The sequence below is a fragment of the Siniperca chuatsi genome, linkage group LG19 (genome assembly GCF_020085105.1).
Source record: "Siniperca chuatsi isolate FFG_IHB_CAS linkage group LG19, ASM2008510v1, whole genome shotgun sequence".
Taxonomy (NCBI): Eukaryota; Metazoa; Chordata; class Actinopteri; order Centrarchiformes; family Sinipercidae; genus Siniperca; species Siniperca chuatsi.
In genome coordinates, this window is record NC_058060.1 from 10,305,500 (window position 1) to 10,320,415 (window position 14,916).

The 14,916-nt window shown below is 38.9% G+C and overlaps 1 long non-coding RNA gene across 1 annotated transcript; it reads right to left on the reverse strand.

The window, feature by feature from the left end:
- Positions 1-11,090: 11,090 nt before the first annotated feature.
- Positions 11,091-13,929, reverse strand: LOC122866740. The gene is made up of 3 exons (XR_006375796.1): positions 13,713-13,929; positions 12,582-12,755; positions 11,091-11,510 (listed from the first exon to the last, which is right to left on the reverse strand). It is a non-coding gene; the product is annotated as an uncharacterized LOC122866740 (long non-coding RNA).
- Positions 13,930-14,916: the final 987 nt, after the last annotated feature.

A 14,916-nucleotide genomic window follows, 5' to 3' on the forward strand; every position in this document is an offset into this window, starting at 1 on the left:
TTTGGCTTTAAAAAAACAACAACAAACAAGTTGTTGTTTTTTTAAAGCCATGTTTCTGTTGTACACAAGCACACAATATCCAGTTGGTGACGCTTCCCGCTCAGCTCGCTCCCATTGGCTATTGCGGGTTTCTGCTCAATATTCCATCGCTGTTCCTTTCACACTACAGGATTTCAAGTCGTAAATATCTAATATATAACATGTTTGATATTTAGGATTCAAAATCGGGGGGGACTTTGATCCAGTCAGTAACATTAAGATTATGTCTGTAAACCCCTCACACTACAGCATCATTTGGGCAGATAATCTGTTCAGACCAGCCTCGAATCGAGAACACCTCCGCAATTTTATAGGAGGGACGAATCAGACCCAAAATCTGCCCAATTATACTCCAGTGTGTGGGCCAGCATAACAAAGCAAGAGCAGACACGTATCAGCAACAGAGCAGTGTACTTTAAAAGACGAAAGATTAAAAACCTGAAAACAGTGCTCAGGTCAGTAGCTATTTAAATACAAAGAAATTATTTGTAAAAGTTTCCTTGTATGTGAAGGCATTCAGCCAACAATCCAGCAACCATGGGCGGCGCTAGGGTAGGGCTTGATGGGACTACAACGACATGTAACTGATTTTCTTTATTCCTTAATAACAGCAGGACTGAGAGGAGCGAACACTGTAGAAGACAGCAGAGATTACAACTAGAAATTTGAAAAAAAGGCTTTAGAAAAGAGCATTGCTGAGCTTTATGGATATGGACGAAACCAAGTTTTGTGCTTGTAAATTTTCATGGGAGCTGTAGTTCTTTCTGTGCTCACAAAGTAATCGTTGTTTAACTTTGTTAAAATCATGAATGTTTCTGTTTCTGATAGCAAGTGCTGTAGTGGATGCCAATTTGTTGTAGAATATGTAAATGTAAACCCCAGCTTCATTTTTCACAAAGACTGATGAAAGAAATGCTGAATGAGAGACTGTATTGAATTACAGAAGCTAGTGGAACAGAGGCTAGCCTGGACATGACGTCATGACTTTGGCTCTCTATTCAGTTTGCCTTGGTACGCTAGGTGTTTGTACAGAGCCAGGGCTGTGTACAAACACCGGATTTTTCACACTGAACGAACAGCTAGCGTACCATGAGGAGATATTAGCTGAATTTGATAAAAAGATGTGTATTGGATTAGAACTGCATAATCCGCACTTATTTATTTATTTACCGATTTATTTGATAGTAATATATGAATGGAAACAGAAACCTTAAAACCTTATATTTTTATTTTATAGTGTGTAACTACAACATCCACAGACTTGTGATAAAACAGTGTGAAGTAGTCTATACTGAACGATTCTGCTACCATTCTTTTTGGCTAAATATAAAATTATTCACACATGAGCTTTCCCTGGACATTTTAAAATTAAATTCAAAAACCGTTAACAGGTAGTCAGGAAATGATACCACATGAGGCCACAAAGAACCACTAATAATAATAATAGTAATAATAATAATAATAATAATAATAATAATAATAATAATAATGAGAACCCAAACTGCAAAGACAAAAGTGAGGGTAAAACTACCTTACAGCTAGTAAATACAAAATGTTGTCTGTTTCTCTTCTTTTTAAACCTCTTTAAGGATATTTCAGAAGCACTGAGAAGAAGGACTGAGTCAAGTCAGAGATTATATGGCATTAAAAAAACCTGATGCTTGTGTTGTGTTTCCCTCGTTTTAAGGACAAGAAAAGGCCATTTGACAGATTGTCACTGTACTGCTCCGTGGGCTCACTGGACTCTGATGGCATTTGGTCCTCCCCCAGAAACACACTCACACACACACACACACACACACACACACACACACACACACACACACATACACTTTGTGTAGGCTGAGGCCACAGGTGTTGAGCTGCTCATAAAAAAACTCGGAGTGCAACCTGTCTAATGTCATTGAGCTTGGTGGATGTATAATTGCATAATGAAAAATGGAGGCCCACACAGATGTAGCTGCCATGTCAGGTGACGTGTTCAGACGGAGCAGTCGGGGAGATAAGGCGATGAGTGAGACACAGAGGCCGTATCCACAGGAGGTTTAAAAAGTCTTTTATCAGCACAACACCTCACTGCTATCTACATTCTTCAGATTTCTCTCTCTCTTTCTGTGTTTTCTGAATGCCCTGGTGTCAACAATATCCAACCAGGCATCGAAAAGCACAGAAAGATACACACTATCAACAAACTCGGCCTGTCAGATTGACTGTGTTATGATGGAATACAGCAATATGAGTCTCTGCGTAAATGTGAGAATTTGCATTTCTAACTCAATGGCTTTTCTGTCTCTTCAAGGCGTCCTTTATTCTTCTCTGTGTCTTGAAATAAACAAACCACAGATTTACACTGTTGAGATTGATGTCTTTCATAAGAGCAGATACGCTGATGACAAATATTACAGCCAACAATCTGTACGTCTACAACAACAGCCATTACACAGCATCTGTAATCTATCTCCTCCATTAAAGCTACAGTGTGCCGAAGTAATCAGGGGATATTTCAGACTGTCAGTGAGCAGCGTAGCATCAAATCACACAAAAACTTTTTTTTAAGCAAAGAGACACAAACACAGACACACTGGCTGACTCGACGTCTGTTCCTTCAGCGAGAAGCAGCGAGCAGTAAATTGCTGTCATTTGTTTTGTTTTTTCCCCCCTGAGAGCTGAAAGCTGCGAGCTTGTCCAGAGGGAAAAAATTTAAATTAGCAACAAAGTTTTCAAATCAGAGCCAACAAATATGCAGCCAAATGGATTTTTTTTAAGTTACCTTTTTAATTGAAATGAGTTTATTAGATTATAGCCTGCAGATTACAGTGTAAATATGTCATACATAAAGTAGGTACTGGGTACCCACTGGTAGGTAGAAAGTATTACGGGGAATAAGGGGGTGACAAATTTGCATCTAGGACAGACCTATAAATAAATGACTGTGTTTTCTTTATTGGCTTTCATTATGCACACACCCAAAAGAAGGAAACTATGATAGCTATAGGAATTTTAGTGTGCCTTACTATTAACGATACCACCCAAAATACCATCATTTGATATACTTTTGTAGATGTCAGGGAGAGCCTATATGGCTTGTTGCTTTGAGTGTTGTAGTGATGGGCAAAGCAGTTCTTTTCAGTGTACTGAATCATTAGAATCAGTTCATTAAAAAGACTCGTTCAAAAGATTTGTTCACCGGAGCTCCAACTGCGTAGTCCCACTCACTGAGCTGAAACACGGCCAAACGTTCAGTTCAGCTCGCTAACTAATGAACTGAGAACGGTCGTTCATGAAGGATAAGCCAGTGTGCAAATTTAGTTAGATAAACATACCGTTTGCAAGCTGCTATAACAAAGTCCTACTCTATTATGTACAGGACGTATATTGTCACAACACCTAATTATTAAATAAAATATTTGGCACTACTTCCTACATCGAGACTTCAAGACATGAGACAGAGGGAGAGGGGCGGGCTTGAGTGACTCAGCGACTGTCTATCACTCAGGGCTCATGTTCACTGTGTATGTTCAGTGAGCGAATCACTGAACATGCAGTGAAAGGATCTGAGACTCAGGCTCAGCCACCCGTTTTGTCATATCGCAGGTTTCACCACTTATTGTAAACTACAAAAGGTGGTGAGATTTAAAAAATAATTCAGGTATTGCCAAACGTTAGCTCATTTTAAATGTATTTAAAATCTAATGATTACAGATGCAGCAATTTTGTTTATTCACGCTATGATACTTTCCCATCTGTACGGTGGCTGACAAGGGCAAACACACTGCAACTTAATGAGTAACTAAACCCCCAAACCACTTTTATCAGCTGAAAACCAATATATATGGGTATTTAGTAGTGGTGTTGATGGATTCAGGTCCTAATCTTGACATTTCACGCCACCTCTACCGGTCCCTGTAGTTTATACTGCCTTTTAAATTATGTCGAGCAGCGCAAGCTTTCCAGGTTTCTTTATTGTGTGTTGTATTGATGTGAGTGTTTTCTTTAACGATTTACTTTATTACTATTAGTGAGGCTGCTTTCAGTCATTTTAAACATTTCCATGTACGCAGTAATGTCACAGCAAATATTGTAAAACTGTTAGAAACTTGACAGGGCAGAGGAAACAGAAATAAACTTTTAGCTTCTGAAATCATTTTTTTTAGATAGCTCTGATGCAGCTTGGGATTTATCAGGAGGACGGCTACTTTACTCATTTTTCATTGTATGAACCTGGACTGTGCGTGTGACCTTTTGGATGTGCAGAAGAATGCAGAACATTAATTAACATTAGATCCTGACCGATCCTGTTGACGTGTCAGGAGATTTAAATAATCAATGAAGTTACGCTGACTTGCCTTGTGCGTAAATGCGCACAGCGTCTCTCTTAATGGGGAGATGCTTTACCCTATTTCACACACCCGCAACCCATCCGCCATTAATCAGAATGTTAGTTCTTATGACCCGGCCCACCCGATCCGCGGATCCGAGCATCACTGACATACGGCGTGATTCAGAGCAGCACAGTTCCAGTGCTGGTGTACTGTGCACATGTGTATTAACCCTTAAGCTCAGCTGTGTCATTTTATTTGTGTATTTTTTGACACTGAAGAAAGGAAAGAAAAAGGCAAGACTGCAGAACCGGACAAGTGACAAATGTTATCAACTAGCTAACATGTTAGTCAGTCCTATTCTGCTTTGTCCAGAGGCTTCCAACTTCAGTTGAGAACCACTGATCTTCAAACGAACAAACAATTGCTGCAAATCCAATTTACCTGTAACACTGTAACTACAAAGGGGTGAACAAGAATGATTATATTGCACAGCCCACATATCTTGGACTTACACTGTAAGTCAATTAGTGTTATTTCTCCCACATTTTGAAAGCTTTGTCCCGTACTCATGCCAGCTTTTAAAAAAATTACATTGTATTTTCACAAGGTTTTTTTGTTTATTTGTAAATGTATCATAAAATTGAAATAAATGATACCACAACTAATGTCAAAACAATATCGGCACTGGTACCCGTTTTTTTCCACTTTTCCTGTCTTGCTACCCCAGTAACAATACTATTGTACCACATCATTAGTGACTTAAAAAAATACTAGTCTTAAACACAAAGTTGTTACCCCCTTACTCCATAACATCTTGTCTTCTTCCCTTGTACTTACATATTTGTTGCATGTAAGTACCCAGTAAGTTGTGAATATATTGGTAGAAGGATGCTGAGGTTGGAGCTGCCAGGCAGGAGGTCTAGAGGAAGACCAAAGAGGAGATTTGTGGATGTAGTGAGAGAGGACATGAAGTGGTGTGAGTGAAGAGGATGCAGAGGACAGGGTTAGATGGAGGCACATGATTCGCTGTGGCGACCCCTGAAAGGGAACAGCCGAAAGGAAAAGAAGAAGAAGTACCCAGTAAGTATTTTATGAATACCCCATATTATTTGATTTTTCTTACTCTCTGGGTCTAAGGACACCTAATGTTTTGGGAGGACACAGACCTATATGTCATACAGATTTCCCCCCCACACACACCATAATTCTCCATGGGAACTTCAGCCAGTCGCACCAGTCAACGTCCGGTTTCCCAAGAGGTGGAACAGGCTAACAAACTGTAAATGTGTATGTTGTGCAAATGTGTGTGTTTAGTTATGTTCCTGTGTTTGTGTGTGTGTTTTTGTCATGCAGGCCAATGCTCTTTTGTCAGAGAGCAAGTTAGGTCAGGGGTAGGTTTACCCACTTAAGGAAAAGATTATGCAAGAAACATTTTAAGGCCACAAGTGGGGAAGACAGAGAAGATGATTGCAGTGTGAGTGAAGAGAGGAGAGTTAGAGGAGGGAGGGAGTGAGTGAAGGGAGAGATAGGAAAGAAAGGGAGAGTTAATTAGCATGTACAGTATTGCAAATTAGGTCTAGACAAGCCTCCTGAAGCCTAGCAAGGATGTCAGATGTGAGATCCGCCTAAAGAATATAGCCTTTAATGAGCACGTGGAAAAGTTATCTGTCCCAGAGAATGAGGCAAAAGATCTTTCTTTACTCTCCTCGCTCTTCCTGAAACTCATTGCAGAATGATTTAACATAAACAGAAGAACTGGCTCTTTGTGTGCGTTTATGTAAAATGGCAGTGATGTAAAGCTGCACTCTTCACGATTTAAAAAAAATACACCCATGTTATCATCTTAAATCAGGAAGTGGGGTTGAAGAGCGTCCCGTCCCTGTTTAATGGGAACCTGTAAATCCACCTCGTTTGCACATTGAAATGCTGGTGCTGGCATGAAGAGTTCTCCAAACACAGGAAATGAAGAACTGAAATTTAAGAGGAAAAAGCCCAACTTTTTAAACATTCCTTCAACAGAGAGAATGTCATGTTATATCATTTCTGGGTAATGTAGTACTTTAAACCTCTGTGAAAGTGTAAGCAAAGCTGAAATGCCGAAACATTAGACAGATGACATATTAATGGAAAATACATTACATATATAAAGTCTATGTTTAACAAAGTGTATATTACAGATACTGGATGAAATTCATTATAAAATTGGCACCACTTCTTAATGAGGCTGCTGGTATAAAGTGTTTATAAGGGCTAACTGTAAATCATGGTACACAGCAGTGGAAGAAGTAATCAGACTTTCTACCATTGGCTACATCATTTACCAATGCTTTATAGAAAAACTTTTAGGTTCCCAGGTTGTGGAAAATGACACTTGCTGATTGTTCTTATTAATGACTTATAATGCAAGTATTAAGCATTGATAAATGGTGTATTAACTATTTTTAAATCCGAAATCTTTGCTCAAAAATCTTTTAGAAAATGGTACCATAAAATTGATTGATTGTTTTTAGGAAGTCCTCCAATAACAACATATAAGTTTGAAAAGTGAAAATAAGTGGTTATTATATAATTCTACAGGAAGCATTTCAAAACTCCTGCAACTTTCATACAAAATTTTCATGACATCTGCAGTATTTAAATTCTGCACCATGGGGTGTTCTTGGTGGCTTTGCAGGCGATGGCGCATACCAACCACTGATGAGACTGTGAATTCAAAGCTGATCTGCTTCCATCACAACTCATCCTCCTTTTACTGCTCTCTCCAAACTTTCTCCATTGAGTAGTGTCTCATTAAACAAGAATGCCTTGAATAATCTGAGCAGCAGATTTGTTTAATTTAAAACACTTTAGACACTCATCCTAATAATAACACACAAGCTCCTCAACCAGGAGTCAGTTAATCTAGAGTAGCAACACACAGTACATTAGGTCTGATAGAGTTCAGTGATCTTGAGGAATTCAATGATAGTGTGTGTGTGTGTGTGTGTGTGTGTGTGTGTGTGTTGACCTTCAAGGTTTCACTTCCTTCAGTGTAATGACATGCAAGACTGTGCAGCTTCTGTGTGTGTGCGTGTGTGTCTTTTTACTCTCACAAGCTAATTGCAAGTAAGTTACTTCATTAGCGGCATGAGGCATAAACATTAACAACAACAGACCTTAGTTCATTTTATTGCAGCAAAACTATTATTTAGAACCCATCACTTACACAGGAAGCCCTATCAAAGCTAAGTTGTAGAGTTTATTAATGCAATAAAAATGCTTACCCTACACTATGACTCATATGAGTTAATAAATTAATAAAATGAATCAACATGAACAAAAGAATAGTAGAATAATGTTCAAACTCTCACAAAACAAAGGAAAAGCTGTATGGGGCAGTGAGAAGTACATTTATCATCTGACTTTTGATGACATAGAAGAAGTATCCATAAACCTTTTAAGATGGTGAGGGTATACCAGTTTTCTTAAAACAGAATAAAAACAGGGCTACTGTTATGCTGTATAGGTGTTGCTAAGTGTCATTTTATATCAAAAAATGTTTATTACTTAATGTATTCAAAATAGACATGAACAGTGAAAATGTCCTACACAAATGCTGCTGAGTTGTAGTGGGCCAATGCATCATAAATATGTTCCCTGACTATATGCAGCAAGAGAGGCTTGCATAGTGTGTCAGCATCGTCTAATCTTACATTTTTCTTTATAATACTTAAAATTACAAGGGCTAGCTATCACTGAAATAAAAGCACAATGCTGTTTTTTATTTTCATGTCTTCTACATGGATCATCAACTGGAGAGGATGCTAACTTTTTGCCTGGGACATGCAGTTTAGCATCAGTATCAGAGCACAATATCATGTACAGTATGTAGCCATCAAGTGCATATTTAAGACCCTTATACAAGCTTCACACTTTAAATCAAGTCAGCTGGAAACATTTAAGTAGGAGGTAGCATTTTCATCCATCTCATGAAGTTAATGTTAGCATAATTAGCTAGCTACCACTGATAAAATCTGCCACCATTATTAATGTAAACTGTATTATGTGCCTTGCAAGAAAGGAAAGCTTGAAAGGCATAGCAACAGTAACTAAGGGGGGTGGAGCTTAGTGAATGGTCAATTGGTGACAATTGGGTTAGATATGACACAGATAACTGAGCAAATGTTGTATCACCAGGTCTTAAACTCATCCAAACACTGTAGATTTGCTCACTTGTTGCTTCAGCGTTCCAGTATTTGTTAACCACATTAGTGAAGGGTATGAAACACAAACATTTACCAAATAAATACAGAAATACCACAACCTTTAAAAGACTAAATTCTGATACAAGTTTGTACTGATCTATACTTAATCTATAAAATATTTTCTTGATAGATTTAAGTGTGCAAATTCCAAATGATTTTTGTACAGTGGTTTTGGCCATCATTCATATCTAAACAGTAAACAGTACAAAACAAAGGAGTACATTGGCGCTATCATTTCATAATGATTGAAATGATTAAATCCCTATGATGTATATCAGTGCCAGATAAACCATCAGCGCAATCATGCTTCAATTTAGACCAACTCTTCAATCTTACAAGTGACAATGTTCACCTATCTTGGTTTACATGTCAACATATTGTTGACCTTTTATAATCTACATCTTTGCTTTCCAAACAAGCCATAAGTCAACAAGAAAGCAGCAGAGAGGAAGCTGACACTAAATTAATCTGTCATAAGCTAATAGTGAAGAGTTATGAATACAGCATTGCTCTGGTGCTACTCACAAATTAGCTTCACTGTCAAGCTTGCTTTTTATTAAACTTTCTTCCACAAAAATTTGTTTAAGATAAATTGGACAAACATTTGCAGGTCTGAACAAGAAGGGCAACTTTCTCAGATGAGATTCAAACGGTGCACGTGTTGGATGTGGCAGCTATTACCTCCTCCAAATTCAACTATCCCTGTTGCTCTTGTTATATGACATTTAATTATAGTGAGTTCATTAAGATGGGATACTAGACGCCCTGTGTCCCTAAACAGAATATATAAAAAATTGATGAATGGACTAATGAGTTAATGCAATGTCTGATATCTTCCCCTGTACAATTGAATAATATAGTGAAAATCTGATTTGGGAGAACTTTCCTATTAGTCTGATGGATGAAATATTACACTAAATGTTAAATATTAGTATATATATATATATATATATATATATATATATATATATGAGCCATTGAGGGCCCCACATTATTGGAGTGTGTAAGCATCATGTAATATTGCCACAGTCCACATGGCCTGTATTTGAACCTTTAGTTAATTACATCTACAATGACAAATGTTTTTAGATACTTGTTCATTTATGGCCACATGACTGAAGGTCAACAGGATTTGTTATCAGCACAACACTACAACAAGGTACACAATCTGATGAAACTGTCTGTGCCATTCACATCCCACAGTGGTTCAGTGTAGTCTCCCACTTGCTGGAACAAAGGCGTTTTTTGTGTGGGATGCTACAATTAAGCATGTTGATCTGAGGGTCATGAGGGCTGATCCTCGCTCCCTTTGTCTCCTCGGGGTTACACCGCGGTCAGTGCAGTTAATAGCTTTGCAGCTTTAATGTAGTGGCACTCCTGAAGTGCTAAGTTGCTTCAGTGGAGATCTCCCCAAATGCTGTTCAACATGCTTACTAGCACAGTTTTGTATTTTACACAATAGACTTAGATAAACAGAATAGACAGGGCTGCCAACTTTTCAATTTAGTTTGGAGTGAGATTCAGTATCAGTGATGTTGGTGCATTTTATGAGTAGGCCTTCTGTGACTTTACCCACCGCAGGGTTCGGGGTCATCATTCCTCAACCCCCAGGAATTTTGTTTAATAAGTTCAGCAACCAAATTCACAATTTAAAGCATTTATAGATGAAAAGCCAAGTCAATAATCATGGTCAATGATGAATAAGTGTGGTTGATCAGCATACTTGCCAACCTCCAGATGTCCTAGCCTAAATCGGGAGACCAAACCTAACCAGGGTCAGAAAATTGTTAATTTCAGAGACTGTTTCCTGCATTCTAGTGAATTTTTAGTCATTTTGTTGTCAAAATATACAGACAGGATGATGAGGGCATTGAAAAAATGGGACTCTCGGGAGAATCTGGAGGGATAAACATGAGCGGATATGTTTGAATTTTGTTCACATATGTTGTTAACGTTTGCTATTGGTGATTTGATTTTTAAATTTGTAGTACTTACCTCAAGGGCATAACACTGGTTTGAAAAGTGGGGGGGTCTGGGGTGTGAGAGCGTGTGAAAAGTGTCTCATGGTCAATGCCTGAGAGTTGACAGCCCTGAGAATAGACCAGTATCAGATCGGTAACTGTCTTCAATTAAAGGATAGATACAGTATCAGTAGTAGTTTTTGCTATTTTTATTTAGATACATAAAGCTTACACAGATGATGCATAAAATACAACTAAGGGGGCTAAGCCCCCTTAAGACCCCTTGTGACGCCGGACCCTGCTATTAAGCAAACACACTTAAGACCTGTGTCCAGCCAGTCTTAAAAAAACCTGGGATTGAGCCTACCCTCCTGGATAACTATCATCCAATCTCCAAACTACATTTTATTTCCAAAGTTCTCAACAAAACAAAATTGTTTCTAAGCTGCTTCTCGCTGCTGTGGAAAACAATGATAACTTTGAAAAGTTCCAATTGACTGAGGCTGTTACGGACAGAACAACCGGAGACAATGGTAAGGAGACTGAGAGAGTTTATTGCAACACAGAAGTAATATAGAAAGGTATTGATACTGTCCTTGTTTCACTGCTGTTGGAAGAGTGTGGGCACTGGGGCGACACACTCAGGAGCCTGGAGACACACAGGAGCCGGAGGTTAGAGCGACACACTCAGGAGACTGGAGACAGACGGGAGCCGGGAGCTGGGAGCTGGAGCGACACGCTCAGGAGACTGGAGACAGACGGGAGCCGGGAACTGGAGCGACACACTCAGGAGACTGGAGACAGACGGGAGTCGGGGTTCGGGGTTCCAAGTGGTAGTTTTTCCTCAACGTTGCGTTGTAGGTAAGTCCGTGTAACATCCGTAGGAAGACTGCGATGCTCTGTCCTTCGTATGAACGAGACCGGACACTGACTGAGGTGAGGAGCTGGGTTATATAGGGAGTAGAGTGGCAGATTATGTGCAGGTGTGCGATGGGTGACAGGTGCTGGGAATTAATACTCAGGTGAGGGAGTGCAGAGTGACTGTGATGTGGTGGAGAGAACATGACAGACTGTGACAGTGGCACTCTGTTGGCATATCTGGCACTGCATTAGACTGCTTCTCATCTTATTTGTCCAATAGGAAATTCTGTGTCACCATTAATACCTTCATGTCATCCTTTTCAACTGCCATCCATATCAACTATGGTGTGCCTCAAGGTTCAATTCTGGGACCAATACTATTCTACTCATAAATGCTCCCCTATGGGTGATGTCATCTGCAGACATGGTAGTTCATTTCATTGTTATGCGGATGACACACAGTTGTACCTCCCTGTCAAGCCCACTGACCTTAGTACGCTGAGTTCTCTGCAAGACTGCCTGTCTGACATAATTGGATGTCATTACTGCCATCTACTGGCTACCTGTCACAACATGTCAAGCCAGTTGCAAGAAATCTTGGTGTCCTGTTTGACAGCAATTTATGTTTTGAGCAACATATCAGTTAGCTTGTCCAATCATGTTTTTATCACCTCAGAAACATTGCAAAAATACGATCTATTTTAAATTTTAGTGATGTAGAAACTGTTGTACATGCTTTTATCTCCTCGCGCCTCGATTATTGTAACAGTCTGTTCACTTGTCTTAATAAAAAAACTTTGAAATGACTGCAGACTGTACAGAACTCTGCTGACCAAGAGGTACAATCACATCACACCTGTTTTAGCCTCTTTACATTGGCTCCCTGTTTGTTTTAGGATTCATTTTAAGATGTTATTGATTACTTTTAAGGCTCTTCATGGCCTGGCTCCAGATTATATTTTAGACCTTTTAATTCCTTATGAACCTTTACGTAGTTTGAGATCTTCAGGCAGGGGTCTTCTGTCTGTTCCTGAGTCCAGGATGAAAACTAAAGGGGACAGAGCTTTTGCCATCAGGGCCCCGAGGCTCTGGAACAACTTGCCAGAAGAAATTAGGTTGGTCATAGGGTTTTACACAATGTTGCACAAAGTTACCTGTGTCCGTGGCCAATACCATGTTTGTAGAGTGCTTGTGCAGGTACTGCCTTCACCTGTATCATGCTGTAATGGGCACTCTGAAACAGCATGGCCACAAGATGGATGTATAGAACTTTGGGTGCATGATGATCCATTCAACTGAATAGACTCTGTGCCAGCTTGGAAAACAATCTACAGACATAAGACATAAAACTTGATCTGACTACAAGAAATTTTATCAATCATTTTTAAAATCATGTGCTGATATTAAAGTGCATAACATTGTAATCATACAGAGCACAGCATAAATGTTATCAACAATTGATTCCAGTCATGCACAAGCTGCACAATACTGCAGGACAATACTGGACAGCAAGTAATTTATCTCTCACCAGTAACATCAATAATACCGTGTCACTACACATTCCCATACCATAAAGCCATATTCCCAAAGGTAATTTTGGTTGGTGGGCCAAAAATTGGCAAAAGAAAATGCGAATGAATGCTTTGTTTCCATCCACTACTGTAATGTGATTATTAGGAGTTGGTGCATTGAGGTAAGCAGTAGGTGGCGCCAACTTTCCATTATAAGAGGACCGCAACAAGATGACGTAATTGAAATCAATTCAATTCAATCAAACCTCAAACGGTGAAAACAACTATGTAGAAAACACGATGGAAATGTGACATTTCTGTTTGTTTCATGTATGAATGTGAGGAAGGTTACAGTCTCCTCATTGCTCCACACAGATCTGACAGATCACAGGTGGATAGAAGCCCAGACAGCCCAGCTAGCATGACACCTAAGACGAGGAAGTGACTAACGTTAACTAACATTAAGCTGGCTACAGATAATATAATACAGCACGTCGCAAATATAGAACTAAATAACATTAAATTGTTGAACCTAAATAGTCCTGTTAACTAGTAGCTACATGCACAACATCACGCAGGCTAATAGGCAGCCTGGGCATGTAACGGTAGTGACTAGCTTATTGAGCTAAGCTAGCAGCTACAGGCTGACAAAATAAAATAATTTTTTTTAACCCATTACAATATTACAGATCGTTAAACAAAAGCAGTCAACATGGACCAGCTCAAACATAACATTCTTGCAATCACTAAGACAGAAGTTATGTGTAAACATACCTGCGCAATGATTTTCTGTCTTCTCTCTGCTCCCGCTCCGTCTTCTTCATGGAACTCTGTCTGTTGTCTGCTAACAGTGGATGTTGCCAAGCTGTTACTCTGATCAAGGCTGGCCAATAGGGGCGTGTCTTACATCTTTCAGCATAGGGCCCGCCAAAGTTTTTCATTTCAAAAGCAAAACTTTTCATTTCAAATGCAAAGCTTATTGTTTCAAATGCAAAACTTTCGGTTTCAAAAGCAAAACTTTTGATTTTTCATTAATAAATTTTAAATCACAAATTATTTGATTTAATTGCAGTGTCGATAGTTTTGCTCTCAAATTTATTTTGTGATTGCATAATAAAGACACAAAAGTACCCTCATATCTCCAGGGGTTTGGAATTTCAAACAGAGAGCAGAGACTGACAGTAGGTTGAACCAGACCGAGGAGAAGTAGTAGTTAATCAGAAAAATAAAATGTGGTGATAAATAATGTAATGATGGGGATTTAACATGGAGCATAAGCTGAGTGTCACTTGTTGCTCTCCTTTTCTGTTACCAGTGATCAGATAAAAACAATGAATAAAACACACTGTCAGACTGCAGCAGTGTCCAGACAAAGTGGGTTCAGCTTCAGCTCAATCAGTAGAGAAATTACATTACAGGTAAAGGAGTCAAAGACATACACTCAGTAGACAACAGACAGTGATCTTAAACCATGTCACAGTAATCTTTACGGGATTACAAATCCATGTAGACATCATAGTTCCAAAATGATTTTACATGTAAACTCACTGGTTATTTATGGGTCATTTTGGAAGACAGTGCCAACTACTGACTATTGACTCAAACATGCAATTTTGCAACCTGACATTTTGATCAGTTTGTAATATGTTTAATTTTTTTCTCTTTCTGGTTTACAGACTATACCTATGCATTTTGTGCATTTCACATTCCTGCACTAATGTAAAAGGAGGAAATACCGTATCAGAAGCTGAATGGAAATCCACCAGCATCCACTCTAAGTGTGTGGACTTTATGTTTCCTCCATCTACAAATAAATACTTCTTGTGAATCCAGTTTATGTGCATAAGCTGCCCTCTGAAAGACATTAGTATCTGATATCTAAATCAATAAACAGCTCTGGAAATTACTCAAAGAGGCATTAAGTAGGTCAAAGTGGAACCTATACTCACATTCACAAGTACATGCATACAAACACACA